General features: G+C 41.6%; 1 protein-coding gene across 2 annotated transcripts in view; it reads right to left on the bottom strand.

Annotated features, from left to right (window-relative positions):
• Positions 1 to 1,981, bottom strand: part of apba1a (amyloid beta (A4) precursor protein-binding, family A, member 1a) — a 64,401-nt gene extending 62,420 nt beyond the window's left edge. For both annotated transcript variants that reach the window (XM_063017653.1, XM_063017655.1), the window contains exon 1: positions 1,910 to 1,981. The gene's annotated coding sequence lies outside the window, so the exon portion shown is untranslated. The remainder of the gene's footprint in view (positions 1 to 1,909) is intronic.
• Between the last annotated feature and the right edge of the window lie 13,672 nt (positions 1,982 to 15,653).

Here is a 15,653-nt window from a genome sequence, read left to right as displayed (position 1 = left end):
TCCTTCTTCCTGATGCCATCTATTTTGTAAAGTCCACCAGTCCCCCCGGCAGCACAGCACCACCACATTATGATGCTGCCACCCCAGTGTTTTGTGATTGGAATGGTATTCTTTAGTTTGCAAGTCTCCCCCATTTATCTGCTATACATAACAAGGGTCATTATGGCCAAACAGTCTATTTTTGTTTTATCAGACCAGAGGACATTTCTCAAAAATGTAAGATCTTTGACCCCATGTGCAGCTGCAAGCTGTAACCTGGCTTTTTTAAGGTGTTTTTTTTTCGCCATGGTTTTTTTCTTGCTGAGCAGCCTTTTAGGATATGTCATTGTAGGACACGTAGATACTTTTGTACCTGTCTCCACTAGTATCTTCACAAGGTCATTTGCTTACATTTACATTAACATTTTTGACATTTAGCAGACGCTTTTATCCAAAGCAACCTACAGAACTGTGACAGTATATTGTCTAAGCTCAAGCGCCCAACAGTGACAACCTGGCAGTGGTGGGGCTTGAACCAGCGACCTTCTGGTTACTAGTCCAGTACCTTAACCACTAGGCTACAACTGTTTGCTGCTGTTCTTGGATTGTATGTTCCTATCTTCTGCATGAACGGTATGATGGCTGTGTGGTCCCATGGCGTATAAACCTGCTTATTATATATTATATTCGCACAGATGAACATGGTACCTTCAGGCATTTGGAAATTGGATGTACCAGGATGTACCAGGCTTGTGTAGGTCCACAGTTCTTTGTAGTGGTCCTGTGGGGGTCCTGACCATTAAAGATCAGGGTGAAAGCAGGCTAAAAAAGTATGTAAAGAAACAGGTAGACTACAGTCAGTAATTGTAGAACTACAAAGTGCTTCTATATGGTAAGTGGAGTTGATAAAATAGACCGTGAGCGTAGAAACAATGATTTAATGTTATGGCTGATCAGTGTATATGCCAGCTTTAATTGATGTTATTTGCAATGGGCGGGTCTCCACCACAATACCAAGCAATTCCTAAATAATTTTCTACTGCGACATCAGGGGAAGGAATAGAAATATTGCATGCTGTCAGTAAATAGCCAAAAAAATCCAAAGTCACCCTGTGGATACATGCAGTAAGTAAAAACCATGTACGTGTTGCGTGTGCAGCATCAGTCAGGACATGCATCCGGCATCTGTTTATTTAAATATCCATCCATACATCTGCGTTAGGAAATTCCCATCAAGGATCTGCAGTGTTTAATGTATTTCCGACTGGATGTCCAAAACAATCGTACTGGTTCCTGTGCTTTCACACCTGCACCACATCTGCATCTGCTATTGAGATCCAGTGTTACCTACGGACGCCATTCAAAGCAACGGGCATCCGTGCACTATCACAAGCACACACATGATCACATTATGGATGTCAGTGCAGATACCCAACAGATCTATAAAATCCGAGTCGTTTTGACACCAGAGACTCCAAAACACGATCCTGAGAATGAAAGACACGAAGTATTTCGCACCCAAAACTAACCAAACACACACTGAATTTATGGGTTTGTTATTTGGGGTTAGTATTCATGTTTGATTCAGCTGTGATGCCCATCACATCAGTACAAAGTTGTTTTACACATACCAGGCGTGATTATATATTTTTGGGCCCAGCATATTTTTGGGTCCGCATTAGTATATCATAACATAAACAATGTTGTGCTTGTTGGTCTATAACTATCATTAGCCATCTATATCAACCAATGATGAACCAAATAAAGCATCTAATGAAGAATCGACTCTTAGACCAATCTCCATCCGTACACAACAGCGAACGTTTGTCTTGTTCCGCTGCTAAATACTGGATACCCGGCTGATCATTTAACACACATAAGGATATTCAAAAAGCTCTGAAAGAACTATATATCGCTTCGCATGTCTTACCGGTTCCGGATGGATGTATATTTAACGGTGTAACGGAACAGGCGCCCCGCCCGGCTCCACCATCTTCCTCTGTCCCTGCCTGTCGCACGGACTGACAGCGGGGTTATGAGTCTATCCCAAAGAGTCGGTTCTACGTTTGAACGAACTGTGACTCGAGAGTCGATTCCAAAGCTCCGAACAACAAAAAACCTGATAGCCCTTACATTGGAAAAATGAAAAAATGAAAAATATAAATGAAAACAAAGCCAGTCATGAAAATGATTAGCCAGGAGACAGGGAATTTTGTCGTGTTTATAAGTCAAAGCTGTTTACAAAGCAAAAGCCCCAAAAGGGTCTATTTATGACTCTTTTCCACGCTTTGTGAATTCCGAGTCGATTCAAAAACTCCATACATAAACCGAGTGGTAGCGTATAGCTTTGTGATAATGTCTTACGACACGTCAGCTTAAGAAAAAAAACTTAATTTACATTTTCAGTTAAAGATATCTAATTAAACAGTTAAACTGACCGCCCATTGTCCTCCGCCTTAACTGACAGTTGGGCTAGAAGAGATACAAAAGAGTCGATTCTCCAACTCAACCAGTTGAACAGAGTCGGATCCAAAGCTCTGAACATTAGCATTCTAGCGGTATTATTTTATTTTTGTGGAAAATGTAAAGTGTAGATTTAAAAGATTTGACAACATTGTTATTAGAGATGCATGAGTACGGATAACTCGTAGTCGTACTCGCAAACGAGGCTCCGATACTAAACATCCGATACCTTGTGCCTAGTGCACGTTGCTGCGTTAACGCAGGGATTTTTATTTTTATTTTTTTTAAATAAATTTTTACCCCTTTTTCTCCCCTTTTAGCGCATCCAATTGTTCAATTAGCATCGTGCTTCCTCTCTGTCTATGCCGAACCCTGCCCTGACGGAGGTGATTGAAGCTAACCCGTATCCCCTCCGAAACACGAGCAGCAGCCAGATGCATCTTTGCCACCCACACATTGACGAGTTTGGCGCCACCCAGCGTTGCATGCGGAGAGACACACCCTAAGGGCACCCTCTCCCATCTCTGTGTAAGCGCCTCCAATCAGCCGGCAGAGAACGCAATCGCATTCTGACAGAGAGAGACCCACATCCGGTTCTTTGTCCCACCCCCCACATGAGCAACCGGCCAATCGTTGCTCATATAGCCACTCGGCTTCGAACCGGTAAAGCAAGGCTGGATTCGATACGACGCTTCTCAGAATCCAGCCCTGGTTGCAGCGCGTTTCTTTTTACCGCTGCGCCACCTGAGCGGCAACGCAGGGATTTTTAACCTGTGGGGCACGAGTGCCTGACCGGGGGGCGCGACATTACGAGATTTTTTACTTCTAAAATTAAAGCAATTCATTTTTCACCCATGGGAGACAGATTGAATTATTCTCACTAACCACGCTCACACGCACATTTAATGTTATTTAGTTCCGTTTGACAAAAAAAACCCTTCAAAATAGAGCTCACAGTGAAGATAACCGGTTACAAAAGCAGCGACCGCTGTTATAGGACGTGTTTGTGTTCAATACTCTGTTCACAGTGTCGATACAGGAGTCGACTCATTTTAAGCGCAGCATAAGTTTCTTTTCTCAGTCAATTCTCCGTGTTTACTGTTATAATGAATGATGCGGTTGTAAATAAACACCAACTACTACAGAACATTTTGTGTGACTCGCTTACCTGATAAAGCTCAGGCTTAATTATACTAGTTATTACCACAGTGCGGGAGCCGACTCAGAGTCGTTTACGATTTACCGAGGTGAACCCACGAATGGATGTGCTGATAGAATCGGCTCAGATGGGATCGGACTGTATTATCTTTTTAAAGTAAATATTTCAATCAGCAGAATCGCATCGCATGTATGATGTGCACAACGTTAATTACGTGCGTTTATTAATGATGAACGTTTACGTTAGCTTGTCAGAAGCTTTCTCAATGATGTCTGTGCAGTGTTTTTTTTTTTTTACAATTAGTGATGGCAACCAAAGCAACTGTTCCACTGCACTATTTTACACTAAAAACTACACTATTCCATAATGCTCCAGATTGCATCATTTTAAATAGGTATCGGTATCGGTATCGGCGAGTACAAAAATACATGTACTTGTACTCGTACTCGGTTGGGAAAAAATGGTATTGATGCATCCCTAATTGTTATATTGATCTATAATGAGTCATTTTTATGTATAAAGGAATTGAAGGTAGACCGACAGTTTAAAAAAATAATAAGAAATAATGAAATAGTACATTTAAATTTACCTCAGATCATAGCTGGATTAGCCCCACTAGCCAGTGGGGCCAGCGCCCAGGGGCCCTTGAGGTCAGGGGGCCCCGGGGGGGCCCTGGCCCAAAACATTTTGCGATGCCTATCAACATTTATGACACAATATATTTTTATTTCCGAGGGCCCTCCATTTTAAGGATCCTCTGACTATTAGGGACTTTGACCCCAGGGCCTCTTGGGGGCCCTAGCCATGCTGTTGGGGCCCCTAGCCAAAATACTTCTCTGTTATAGTTCGAGCTAGGAGGACGGGGACAGTGCCATACGGTGCGTCTCGTAGAGGAGAGCCCCCTGTGCGGTCCGGGCGAGCTTCTGGCCCTCTGTTCTCCCTGTAACCCTAAAAAACCACTTATGTTGTCCGGGTCACTTTGAAAATCTTGACCCCTAACAGTTACTTCTTAAAACTTCGAGCTAGGAGGACGGGGACAGTGCCATACGGTACGTCTCGTAGAGGAGAGCCCCCTGTGCGGTCCGGGCGAGCTTCTGGCCCTCTGTTCTCCCTGTAACCCTAAAAAACCACTTATGTTCTCCGGGTCACTTTGAAAATCTTGACCCCTAAGAGTTACTTCTTAAAACTTCGAGCTAGGAGGACGGGGACAGTGCCATACGGTACGTCTCGTAGAGGAGAGCCCCCTGTGCGGTCCGGGCGAGCTTCTGGCCCTCTGTTCTCCCTGTAACCCTAAAAAACCACTTATGTTCTCCGGGTCACTTTGAAAATCTTGACCACTAACAGTAATCTTTTTTTTTACTTCGAGCTAGGAGGACGGGGACAGTGCCAAATGGTGCGTCTCGTAGAGGAGAGCCCCCTGTGCGGTCCGGGCGAGCTTCTGGCCCTCTGTTCTCCCTGTAACTCTAAAAAACCACTTATGTTCTTCGGGTCACTTTGAAAATCTTGACCCCTAACAGTAATCTTTTTTTTACTTCGAGCTAGGAGGACGGGGACAGTGCCATACGGTACGTCTCGTAGAGGAGAGCCCCCTGTGTGGTCCGGGCGAGCTTCTGGCCTTTTGTTCTCCCTGTAACCCTAAAAAACCACTTATGTTCTCCGGGTCCCTTTGAAAATCTTGACCCCTAACAGTAATCTTTTTTTTTACTTCGAGCTAGGAGGACGGGGACAGTGCCATACGGTGCATCTCGTAGAGGAGAGGCTCCTGTGCGGTCCGGGCGAGCTTCTGGCCTTTTGTTCTCCCTGTAACCCTAAAAAACTACTTATGTTCTCCGGGTCACATTGAAAATCTTGACCCCTAACAGTTACTTCTTAAAACTTCGAGCTAGTAGGACGGGGACAGTGCCATATGGTGCGTCTCTTCAAGGAGAGTTCCCTGTGCGGTCCGGGCGAGCTTCTGACCCTCTGTTCTCCCTGTAAGCCTAAAAAACCACTTATGTTATTCGGGTCACTTTGAAAATCTTGACCCCTAACGCTAATCTTTTTTTTTACTTCGAGCTAGGAGGACTGGGACAGTGCCATACGGTGCGTCTCGTAGAGGAGAGCCCCCTGTGCGGTCCGGGCGAGCTTCTGGCCCTCTGTTCTCCCTGTAAGCCTAAAAAACCACTTATGTTCTCCAGGTCAGTTTGAAAATCTTGACCCCTAACAGTAATCTTTTTTTTTTTACTTCGAGCTAGGAGGACGGGGACAGTGCCATACGGTGCGTCTCGTAGAGGAGAGCCCCCTGTGCGGTCCGGGCGAGCTTCTGGCCGTTTGTTCGCGCTTTAACCCTAAAAAACCACTTATGTTCTCCGGGTCACTTTGAAAATCTTGACCCCTAACAGTAATCTTTTTTTTTACTTCGAGCTAGAAGGACGGGGACAGTGCCATACATGGCTGGATTACTGACCGGGCCAGTGGGGCCAGCGCCCAGGGGCCCTTGAGGTCAGGGGGCCCCGGGGGGGCCTTGGCCCAAAACATTTTGCGATGCCCATCAACATTTATGATACAATATATTTTTATTTCCGAGGGCCCTCCATTTTAAGGATCCTCTGACTATTAGGGACTTTGACCCCAGGGCCTCTTGGGGGCCCTAGCCATGCTTTTGGGGCCCCTAGCCAAAATACTTCTCTGTTATAGTTGACTCCACTCCAGACCTTGCTCATGTGGACCAACTTACTTTTATTTTCAGGTTTGTTAATAATGACGGACATGTAGTTGAGCGTTTTCTAGCTTTTGAGCCTATTGAAAACCATAGTGGGGACAGTTTGGTCGTTGCTATGGTGGAGAATCTGGGCCTAGACCAACTGTAGGGGCCAGTCATATGATAATGCAAGTAACATGTCGGGAAAGTACAATGGAGTCCAAGCTCATCTTAAACAAAGAAACCCTTTGATTTGTTATGTCCCCTGTGCAGCACATTCACTGGATTTAGTTGGTGTCAATGCTGTTGACAGTAGCCCAGAAGCTGGACGTTTTTTTGACTTTGTACAGGCAATGTACACATTTTGTGCATCATCTACACACAGGTGGGGAAAGGTTTTCCATGATACTGATATCAAACTCACACTGAAATCACTGTCAGGTACTCGATGGAGCGCACGAGCTGAGTCAACTAAGGCTCTTTGGAAATATTATGCACAACTGAGAGAGGCATTGAATGATATGTCTAAAGATATGGAGGAGAAATGTGTAACTCGAAGTGAAGCCTCTGCACTCTGTGACAAATTGGACATGTTGGAGATGGCCTTCATGGCATACTTCTGGGACACAATACTACAGAGGTTCCAAGCCACAAGCCTGCAGCTGCAGAAGCATGATATTGACATATGTACAGCTACACAACTTCTCTTGTCTTTACGAGACTTTGTGGCGGCACAGAGAGATAACTTTGAGGTGTTTGAAGGGGCAGCTTTAAATGTCACCACTGCTGTCTCCCAAGAGTACAGGCATGACCTCCAACGTACAAAGAAGCGCAAAATTATGTCTGATGATAGTGCAGAGCCAGGTGTAGCATTTAACGGAAAGGACAAGTTTCGGATCGAAACTTTCAATGTTGTCATTGACAAACTTGTGTCCTGTCTCAACCACCGTTTGAATGCATACACACACTTAACTGAGCTATTTGATGTTCTTTTCCTGCCTGACAATATGTCCAACAGTGAGCTCACTTTAAAGGCTAACTCACTCGCTGCAGCATATCCTTCAGATCTGAACATGAGCCTGGCAGATGAATTGATACAATACAAATCATTCATAACAGAAAAAGAAAAATGTCCTAGTAAAATGCTCAAAACCATGATAAATTTGAATTTACAGTCAACCTTTCCAAATGTCTACATAGCACTTAGACTTTTTTTGACTGTGCCCATCACAAATTGTGAAGGGGAGCGTTCATTCTCCAAACTGGCTCGTATTAAGAATGAACTCAGGATTAGGATGCGCCAAAACCGCCTGAACTCACTGTCACTTCTGGCCATTGAATCAGATTTGGTCAGACAGCTTAATTTTGATGAATTAGTGGATGACTTTGCAAGAAAGAAGAGTAGAAAGAAACTTATATAAAATAGATTCTTGTGTTAGGGTTAGTTATTGACAGGTTGTTTAATGTATTAATTTATTTATGTTTTTGGAGGGGGGGGGGGGGGGGGACTATCCTTAATCCGTCCTTGCCTCAGATCCTTAAGCTCGGATAGACTTTATGAGTCGGTTCTGTGATCTTGCGTAATGACTTTAAACCTTCAACACCTTTTAAACCGCGTAAGTAGCCTATTAAGTGATTCTCCGACTCCCAAGCTCCGGACAACAGTAATATTACTGTGGTAACATTTTTTTTTTTAAATTTTAGTATAAAATTAAGTCAAATGTACGGCAACATACTAAGTAAGACAAATTCAACAAAAAGTGTTGAATTTGTCTTATTATTGGAAGCAATTTTACCACACTGTTAAACTAACCATCACTAACCGTCACTACTCAGCACTGAATCTGTTGGGTTTCGAGTTGATACCAAAGAGTTTGCTTTGGAACAATAGACGTACATTTTTATTTTTTTGTCCTGTCATAAAATTAGTTCTTCTCGGCTTCCTTAGAATTTATTCAACAAGACAGTTAAACTGAACATCCCAGAGTATATTGTGATTCTGTTCATTGAAAGACGAGTCGACTCCAGTTTCTCACAGCACCAATCTCACATTTAGTATAATTTTACCTAATAAAATTAGACTTTAAGACAATATATGTGAAGAGAAATGTTTCGACTTGGCTATAGAAAAAGCAAGACGACCAAAAAAAAACAATGACCGTCTCATTACTTCACTTTGATGGTTGTGTTAAGACTTGATACAAAAGTGTCGACTCTCCAATTCTCCGAAAAATAACTGTAATAATAACCGTAAGTCACCAAAAATTGCTTTATACAAAAATCAACAGAAAAGCATTGTTTTTCCAGACACATTTTATTGACAATTGACAAAAACACTTACTGAATATAAGTCTTTTTAATCTACAAATAAATAACACAAGGACAATATGCTAGTTGTTAGTTATTGTGGTTTCAAAGAAATGACAGTACCTTATGTAAACTTATCTAGAAATACACGAGAATAAACAATAATCCCTAAGCTTAATGAAAATTAGAAGTGTATCTGCATAGATGCATCAGTTCAGTTTTTATGTTATACATTATGAAAAACAGCTTTGATTTGATGCATGAATGTGTGAGAACACTGCGAACAACATTAGCTTCTTCAGGACAAAATAAGTTAGAACTAAACAAAACAAGTTAATGAATAGAAATTACAACGTAAGACTTGGGGCTCTGGTTCAGCAGGTAGTTAGTATCATGGCAAAACATTTACAGCAGAAGCAGAAAAAAAAATGAAGAATAAAAAAATAAAATAAAATGGAAATTTCTCCTCTGTGTACCAGGCTGGACCATAAAAGACAGATAAAAACTTCAGACATTTAATTCAAAATTAATGATATAAGATTTAAAATAAATCATAAAAGAAATGACAAGTGTTTTATGTCGCTGTGCTACGAGTAACAAACATGTAACAAGAATGTCAGACATGTAACAAGTATTCGTTTCAGAAGAATAGGAATACATTAGGTTTAATGTAACCAAAAACTAAAACTATTTTAAAGAACCCTGATCATTTCATTTAACAAATAAACAATTCAAAATGAAAAAAACAACTGTTACAGATGTTATAGACTGTCAGCACTGGTCACGAATAGAAAGAAGTGGGATTTCAGTATCAGTCTTAATTTTCATTATTATATTCTTAGCTCTTTATATAATAGGAGCCAAAGTCAGAATACATCCAAATACCCACAGTGTTATGCAAGCACACACCTAAAAGGCTAACAAGCAATCAGTCAAACTGCTAGAAATCTAGCTCCAAGGTTTTTAAGGATCCTGTTTACTGTTCAATGTGCTTGGCTGAAAGTTGTAGAGCTTCGCAGTTCTAGAATTCAACTTGCTCAAGGGGACGAAACACTTCTTTACTTCTGTATTACATGCAACCATTAATTATGTAAATTAATAATGTCAATAATTTTCTAACAGGTTTTTCCAGATGTCGATTGTACTAAGCCAACATCTACACAGACATGACTGGCTATGTCTGAAGGGAAGAAGGATAGTCTTTGCGATGGATTGACGCCCTGTTCAAGGTATTCCTGCCTGGTGCCCAGTGTTTCCCTGTGGAACCAGACCGGCCACAACTCCGATCAGCCATAACATTAAAACCACCTCCATGTTTCTACACACACTGTCCATGTTATCAGCTCCACTTACCATTTAGGAGCACTTTGTAGTTCTACAATTACTGACTGTAGTCCATCTGTTTCTCTGCATGCTTTGTTAGCCCCCTTTCATGATGTTCTTCAATGGTCAGGACCACCACAGAGCAGGTATTATTTAGGTGGTGGATCATTCTCTGCACTGCAGTGACACTGACATGGTGGTGGTGTGTTAGTGTGTGTTGTGCTGGTATGAGTGGATCAGACACATCAATGCTGATGGAGTTTTTAAACACCTCACTCTCACTGCTGGACTGAGAATAATTCACCAACCAGAAATATACAGACAACAGCACCCTGTGACCACTTTTGAAGGTTTTAGAAAGTAACCAACTCAAACAGCAGCAATAGATGAGCGATCGTCTCCGACTTCATATCTACAAGGTGGACCAACTAGGTAGTAGTGTCTAATAGAGTGGACAGTGAGTGGACACAGTGTTTAAAAACTCAGCAGTGCTGCTGTGTCTGATCCACTCATACCAGCACAACACACTCACACCACCACCCTGTCAGTGTCACTGCAGTGCTGAGAATAATACCTGCGCTACCACCTAAATAATACCTGCTCTGTGGTGGTCCTGACCATTGAAGACAGGGTGAAAGCAGGCTAACAAAGCATGCAGAGAAACAGATGGACTAGAGTCAGTAATTGTAGTACTACAAAATGCTCCTATATGGTAAGTGGAGCTGATAAAATGGACAGTGAGTGTAGGAGGTGGTTTAATGTTTTGGCTGATTGGTAAGTAATGATGCTATGAATCTAGAACATCAGGCTCCTATAGGTCAGTCTTTCAAAACTTAATAAACTGCTGTTTTTTAAATTAAGTTACAGTAACCTTTTTATTCTCCTGATTTATGCAAGTACATGTACAGATAGATCACATGACACACAAACACCAAATAAGTCTTTTGCTAAGTGATAATGGATACAAGGCAGATCACCTTTTAATACATTTGGTTGTTCAAGGTAAATACAGTAAGAATTTCATTTTATTGCCAAGCAAAATCACCACCACCTCCACTCCAAACTCCTGCATCACTCAAAAGTAACATGGTGTAAGAAAGCACTCCAGAAAAGCTGGACAAACTAAAATAGCCCTAAATAAAGTCCTTTCATTACAGCATGAGCATGGAGGTGGAAAACACACTGTGCAAATAACATCTCCTACATATCACAGTATACTTTACAAAACATTATTATACCTCCATTTAAGATACTGCTAACGTGTGGTTCTAGTTCTACTGTCAGTTTTATTTCAGCATATTTTTAACCTACATGTAAGTACAACCTGTATCTAAGGAACTGAACTAAAAGAAATCCTCCAGTTTCTTTTAAACCTTCCCTTCATCGGTCAGAAACGTGTGATTAGTATAAACAAACGTTTCTTTTGTACTGAGAAAAGAATGAAGGCATCTTAGAATAGACAGCTATTGAATCTATTGAATACAAAATGTATTATTACAGGGAAGCACGGTGACTTGGTGGGTAGCACTGTCACCTCACAGCAAGAAGGTCCTGGAATCGATTCCCAGGCGGTCCGGGTCCTTTCTGTGCAGAGTTTGCATGGTCTCCCCGTGTCCGCGTGGGTTTCTTCCGGGTGCTCCGGTTTCCTCCCACAGTCCAAAAACATGCAGTCAGGTTAACTGGAGACACTGAATTGCCCTATAGGTGAATGTGTGTCTGCCCTGCGATGAACTGGCGCCCTGTCCAGGGTGTTTCTGTATGCCTAGCACCCGTTGAAAAGCTGGGATAGGCTCCAGCACCCCCCTGCGACCCTGATTAGATAAGAGGTTAAGAAAGTGACTGAGTGAGTGTATGATTACATGTTTTCATTTCAATAATCCTGGTCAGGTTTGCAGTGGGTCTGGTTTTTCCAGAATCACTGGGTGCAATGCAGTAACACATGCAGGACAGGATTCGGGTACTCTACCATCCCACCCTCAGACATAGCCAATCATATTCGTACACCCGAGAGGTCGATGACACAGCTGGAGATTCGAACCGGATTATTTGCAAATGAAATCTGTAAACTTTACATGTTTAGAGATGGAACCTCTTTTTTCCTAGATGATAGGATGAGAAGCACAGTGCCACTATGCCAGTCACACCTCTGGACCAATCAGATGCAGAGAAATACCACAGGGGGATAACAGATCTAAATAATAAATACATAAATGTGCTTTCTCTACAAATGTGGCTGTAAGAATGAAGAGCACTAATCACTTTGCACATAAATAAATAACGTCCAATTAAAATTTTAAGACGCAAATTCCTCTAGTACGTCTCTAAGCTTAAATATTAATACTTGAGGAAATCTAGACTTCTAAATTTTAAGACATTTTAGGATTTTTAAAGCAATTTGGGCAGAAAAAAGTGCAATTAATGCTTAAGATTATTTATACATCGATATTTGAAATGGGTCCAGAGCCAGACCAGAAAAAGGGTTAAGTAGAACAGTAGTAAATGTTTTATGTGTTCTTTTCTCAGTACAGGGGAAACATTAAATCTGAATTTTAAAAAAAAGCTGGAGAATTTCTTTAAGGTGGTTATGTTAACATTAATTGTCTTTTAGTGTAGAAAATCTATTCTTATATATAATAAAATGTATATACTTTTTAAATTTAAGTTTCTCTTTTATACATCTGAAAGAATTATAGGATCTATGATCTAACTACTAAACCTCTACAAATGTGCCATAAAAACACTAATTTACAAGATTGTTCAGTTTTAAGGTTGATTACAGAGTTCCTGTCGTTTCTAACATACAGTGTATCACAAAAGTAAGTACACCCCTCACATTTCTGCAAATATTTTATTATATCTTTTCATGGGACGACACTATAGACATGAAACTTGGATATAATTTAGAGTAGTCAGTGTACAACTTGTATAGCAGTGTAGATTTACTGTCTTCTGAAAATAACTCAACACACAGCCATTAATGTCTAAATGGCTGGCAACATAAGTGAGTACACCCCACAGTGAACATGTCCAAATTGTGCCCAAAGTGTCAATATTTTGTGTGACCACCATTATTATCACTGCCTTAACCCTCCTGGGCATGGAATTCACCAGAGCTGCACAGGTTGCTACTGGAATCCTCTTCCACTCCTCCATGATGACATCACGGAGCTGGTGGATGTTAGACACCTTGAACTCCTCCACCTTCCACTTGAGGATGCGCCACAGGTGCTCAATTGGGTTTAGTCCATCACCTTTACCTTCAGCTTCCTCAGCAAGGCAGTTGTCATCTTGGAGGTTGTGTTTGGGGTCGTTATCCTGTTGGAAAACTGCCATGAGGCCCAGTTTTCGAAGGGAGGGGATCATGCTCTGTTTCAGAATGTCACAGTACATGTTGGAATTCATGTTTCCCTCAATGAACCGCAGCTCCCCAGTGCCAGCAACACTCATGCAGCCCAAGACCATGATGCTACCACCACCATGCTTGACTGTAGGCAAGATACAGTTGTCTTGGTACTTCTCACCAGGGCGCCGCCACACATGCTGGACACCATCTGAGCCAAACAAGTTTATCTTGGTCTCGTCAGACCACAGGGCATTCCAGTAATCCATGTTCTTGGACTGCTTGTCTTCAGCAAACTGTTTGCTGGCTTTCTTGTGCGTCAGCTTCCTTCTGGGATGACGACCATGCAGACCAAGTTGATGCAGTGTGCGGCGTATGGTCTGAGCACTGACAGGCTGACCTCCCACGTCTTCAACCTCTGCAGCAATGCTGGCAGCACTCATGTGTCTATTTTTTAAAGCCAACCTCTGGATATGACGCCAAACACGTGGACTCAACTTCTTTGGTCGACCCTGGCGAAGCCTGTTCCGAGTGGAACCTGTCCTGGAAAACTGCTGTATGACCTTGGCCACCATGCTGTAGCTCAGTTTCAGGGTGTTAGCAATCTTCTTAAAGCTCAGGCCATCTTTGTGGAGAGCAACAATTCTATTTCTCACATCCTCAGAGAGTTCTTAGCCATGAGGTGCCATGTTGAATATCCAGTGGCCAGTATGAGAGAATTGTACCCAAAACACCAAATTTAACAGCCCTGCTCCCCATTTACACCTGGGATTTTGACACATGACACCAGGGAGGGACAACGACACATTTGGGCACAATTTGGACATGTTCACTGTGGGGTGTACTCACTTATGTTGCCAGCTATTTAGACATTAATGGCTGTGTGTTGAGTTATTTTCAGAAGACAGTAAATCTACACTGCTATACAAGCTGTACACTGACTACTCTAAATTATATCCAAGTTTCATGTCTATAGTGTTGTCCCATGAAAAGATATAATGAAATATTTGCAGAAATGTGAGGGGTGTACTCACTTTTGTGATACACTGTACATCTAGTTTAACCACGAGTGAGACTACCAGGAATTTTACATCATTTTTTGCATAAATATAGTTTTAAACTTGTGTTACGATAAGCAGCATCTGACAACCCAGGCTAGCTAAAGCCCTTGTTTACGGGTGCAGAAGATTAGCACCATTTAAAGTGTTAGAATCTAACTGGTTACTTTGTATTGACCGAAAAAAGGTAACACCATTCTTACAAAATACCATCCAACACCACCGGGCTCCACTAAACTCCCCTTCATAACGAAAACCTACCACTTTATAAATAGATTAAAAAAAAAAAAGTCACAGTTTGTGCTTAAACTGCCAGCACGTCACCTAATTCTAACATTCTTATAATTTATTACTGATTAATTATTGTTTTAGACTGTAATGAAAAAAGCATGTAGGGTGATTTTCAACTGCACTACAAAACCACAACTGAATCAAACCAGTGGAATCTGGGTTTATCTTTGTTCTTTTCCACCAACAACAAGGAACAACTGGAACTTTCACAGTGACAGAGGCATAATTATTATTAGACTAAACAACAGCACTAAAGGGCTTGGAATAACCTCTATATATAAATTGCAAAAGCATTACTGACAAATTCTGATTAAATAAGATCAATAACTATCACCAAATTACTCCTAAGTAATATTAAATACATCAGTTGTTTATGGTGATTGAGATTGATTTTTGGGCAGTGTTAGGCGCTGCTTCTTAATGCTATAAAAGCAGCCGTGAAAATTGAGACAAATGGAAGTTCCGACATTAGAGGTCATGAACTAATGACCTGCAAACAGACCCTACAGACGCCTTCGTTTTTAAGCATTTGCTCAGTGCAAGACTTTCCCATTCCTCTTCTGCATTTGTCTTTTCAATAAACAAAAACCTCTTTCAGTTTTCTTAACTGATGAGTCCCCGAGCTATCATACCATGCAGCACTGGTCACACTTAATGCCTATTACAAGGGTTCTTCAAAATGTTTCCTCCCTTTTTTTAACTCTATTTATTAAGAATTTCAAAAATCACTTTTCTACAGTCACATTCCGATGCATTTTTCCCAGCCTCATACCAACTTTTTAATGCCTTCAGCAAAACACGTTTTTGGTTGAGCGTGTAGCCACTGATGCACCACTGCTTTTACATCATCATCACATGAAAATCTTTTTCCCCTTAAAGCTTCTTTGAGCGTCCAAAAATGTGGTAATCAGAAGGCGCAAGCAATCCAGACTATAAGCTCTCTCAGTCTCTATACGACCAATTACTACTCCTCCCGGGGCGGCACGGTGGCTAAGTGGGTAGCACTGTCACCTCACAGCAAGAAGGTCCTGGGTTCGAACCCCAGGTGGGGCG

The sequence above is a fragment of the Trichomycterus rosablanca genome, chromosome 21 (genome assembly GCF_030014385.1).
Source record: "Trichomycterus rosablanca isolate fTriRos1 chromosome 21, fTriRos1.hap1, whole genome shotgun sequence".
NCBI lineage: Eukaryota > Metazoa > Chordata > Actinopteri > Siluriformes > Trichomycteridae > Trichomycterus > Trichomycterus rosablanca.
The sequence above is the reverse complement of the archived record's forward strand: the minus strand, read 5'-3'. Positions and strand labels throughout refer to the sequence as shown.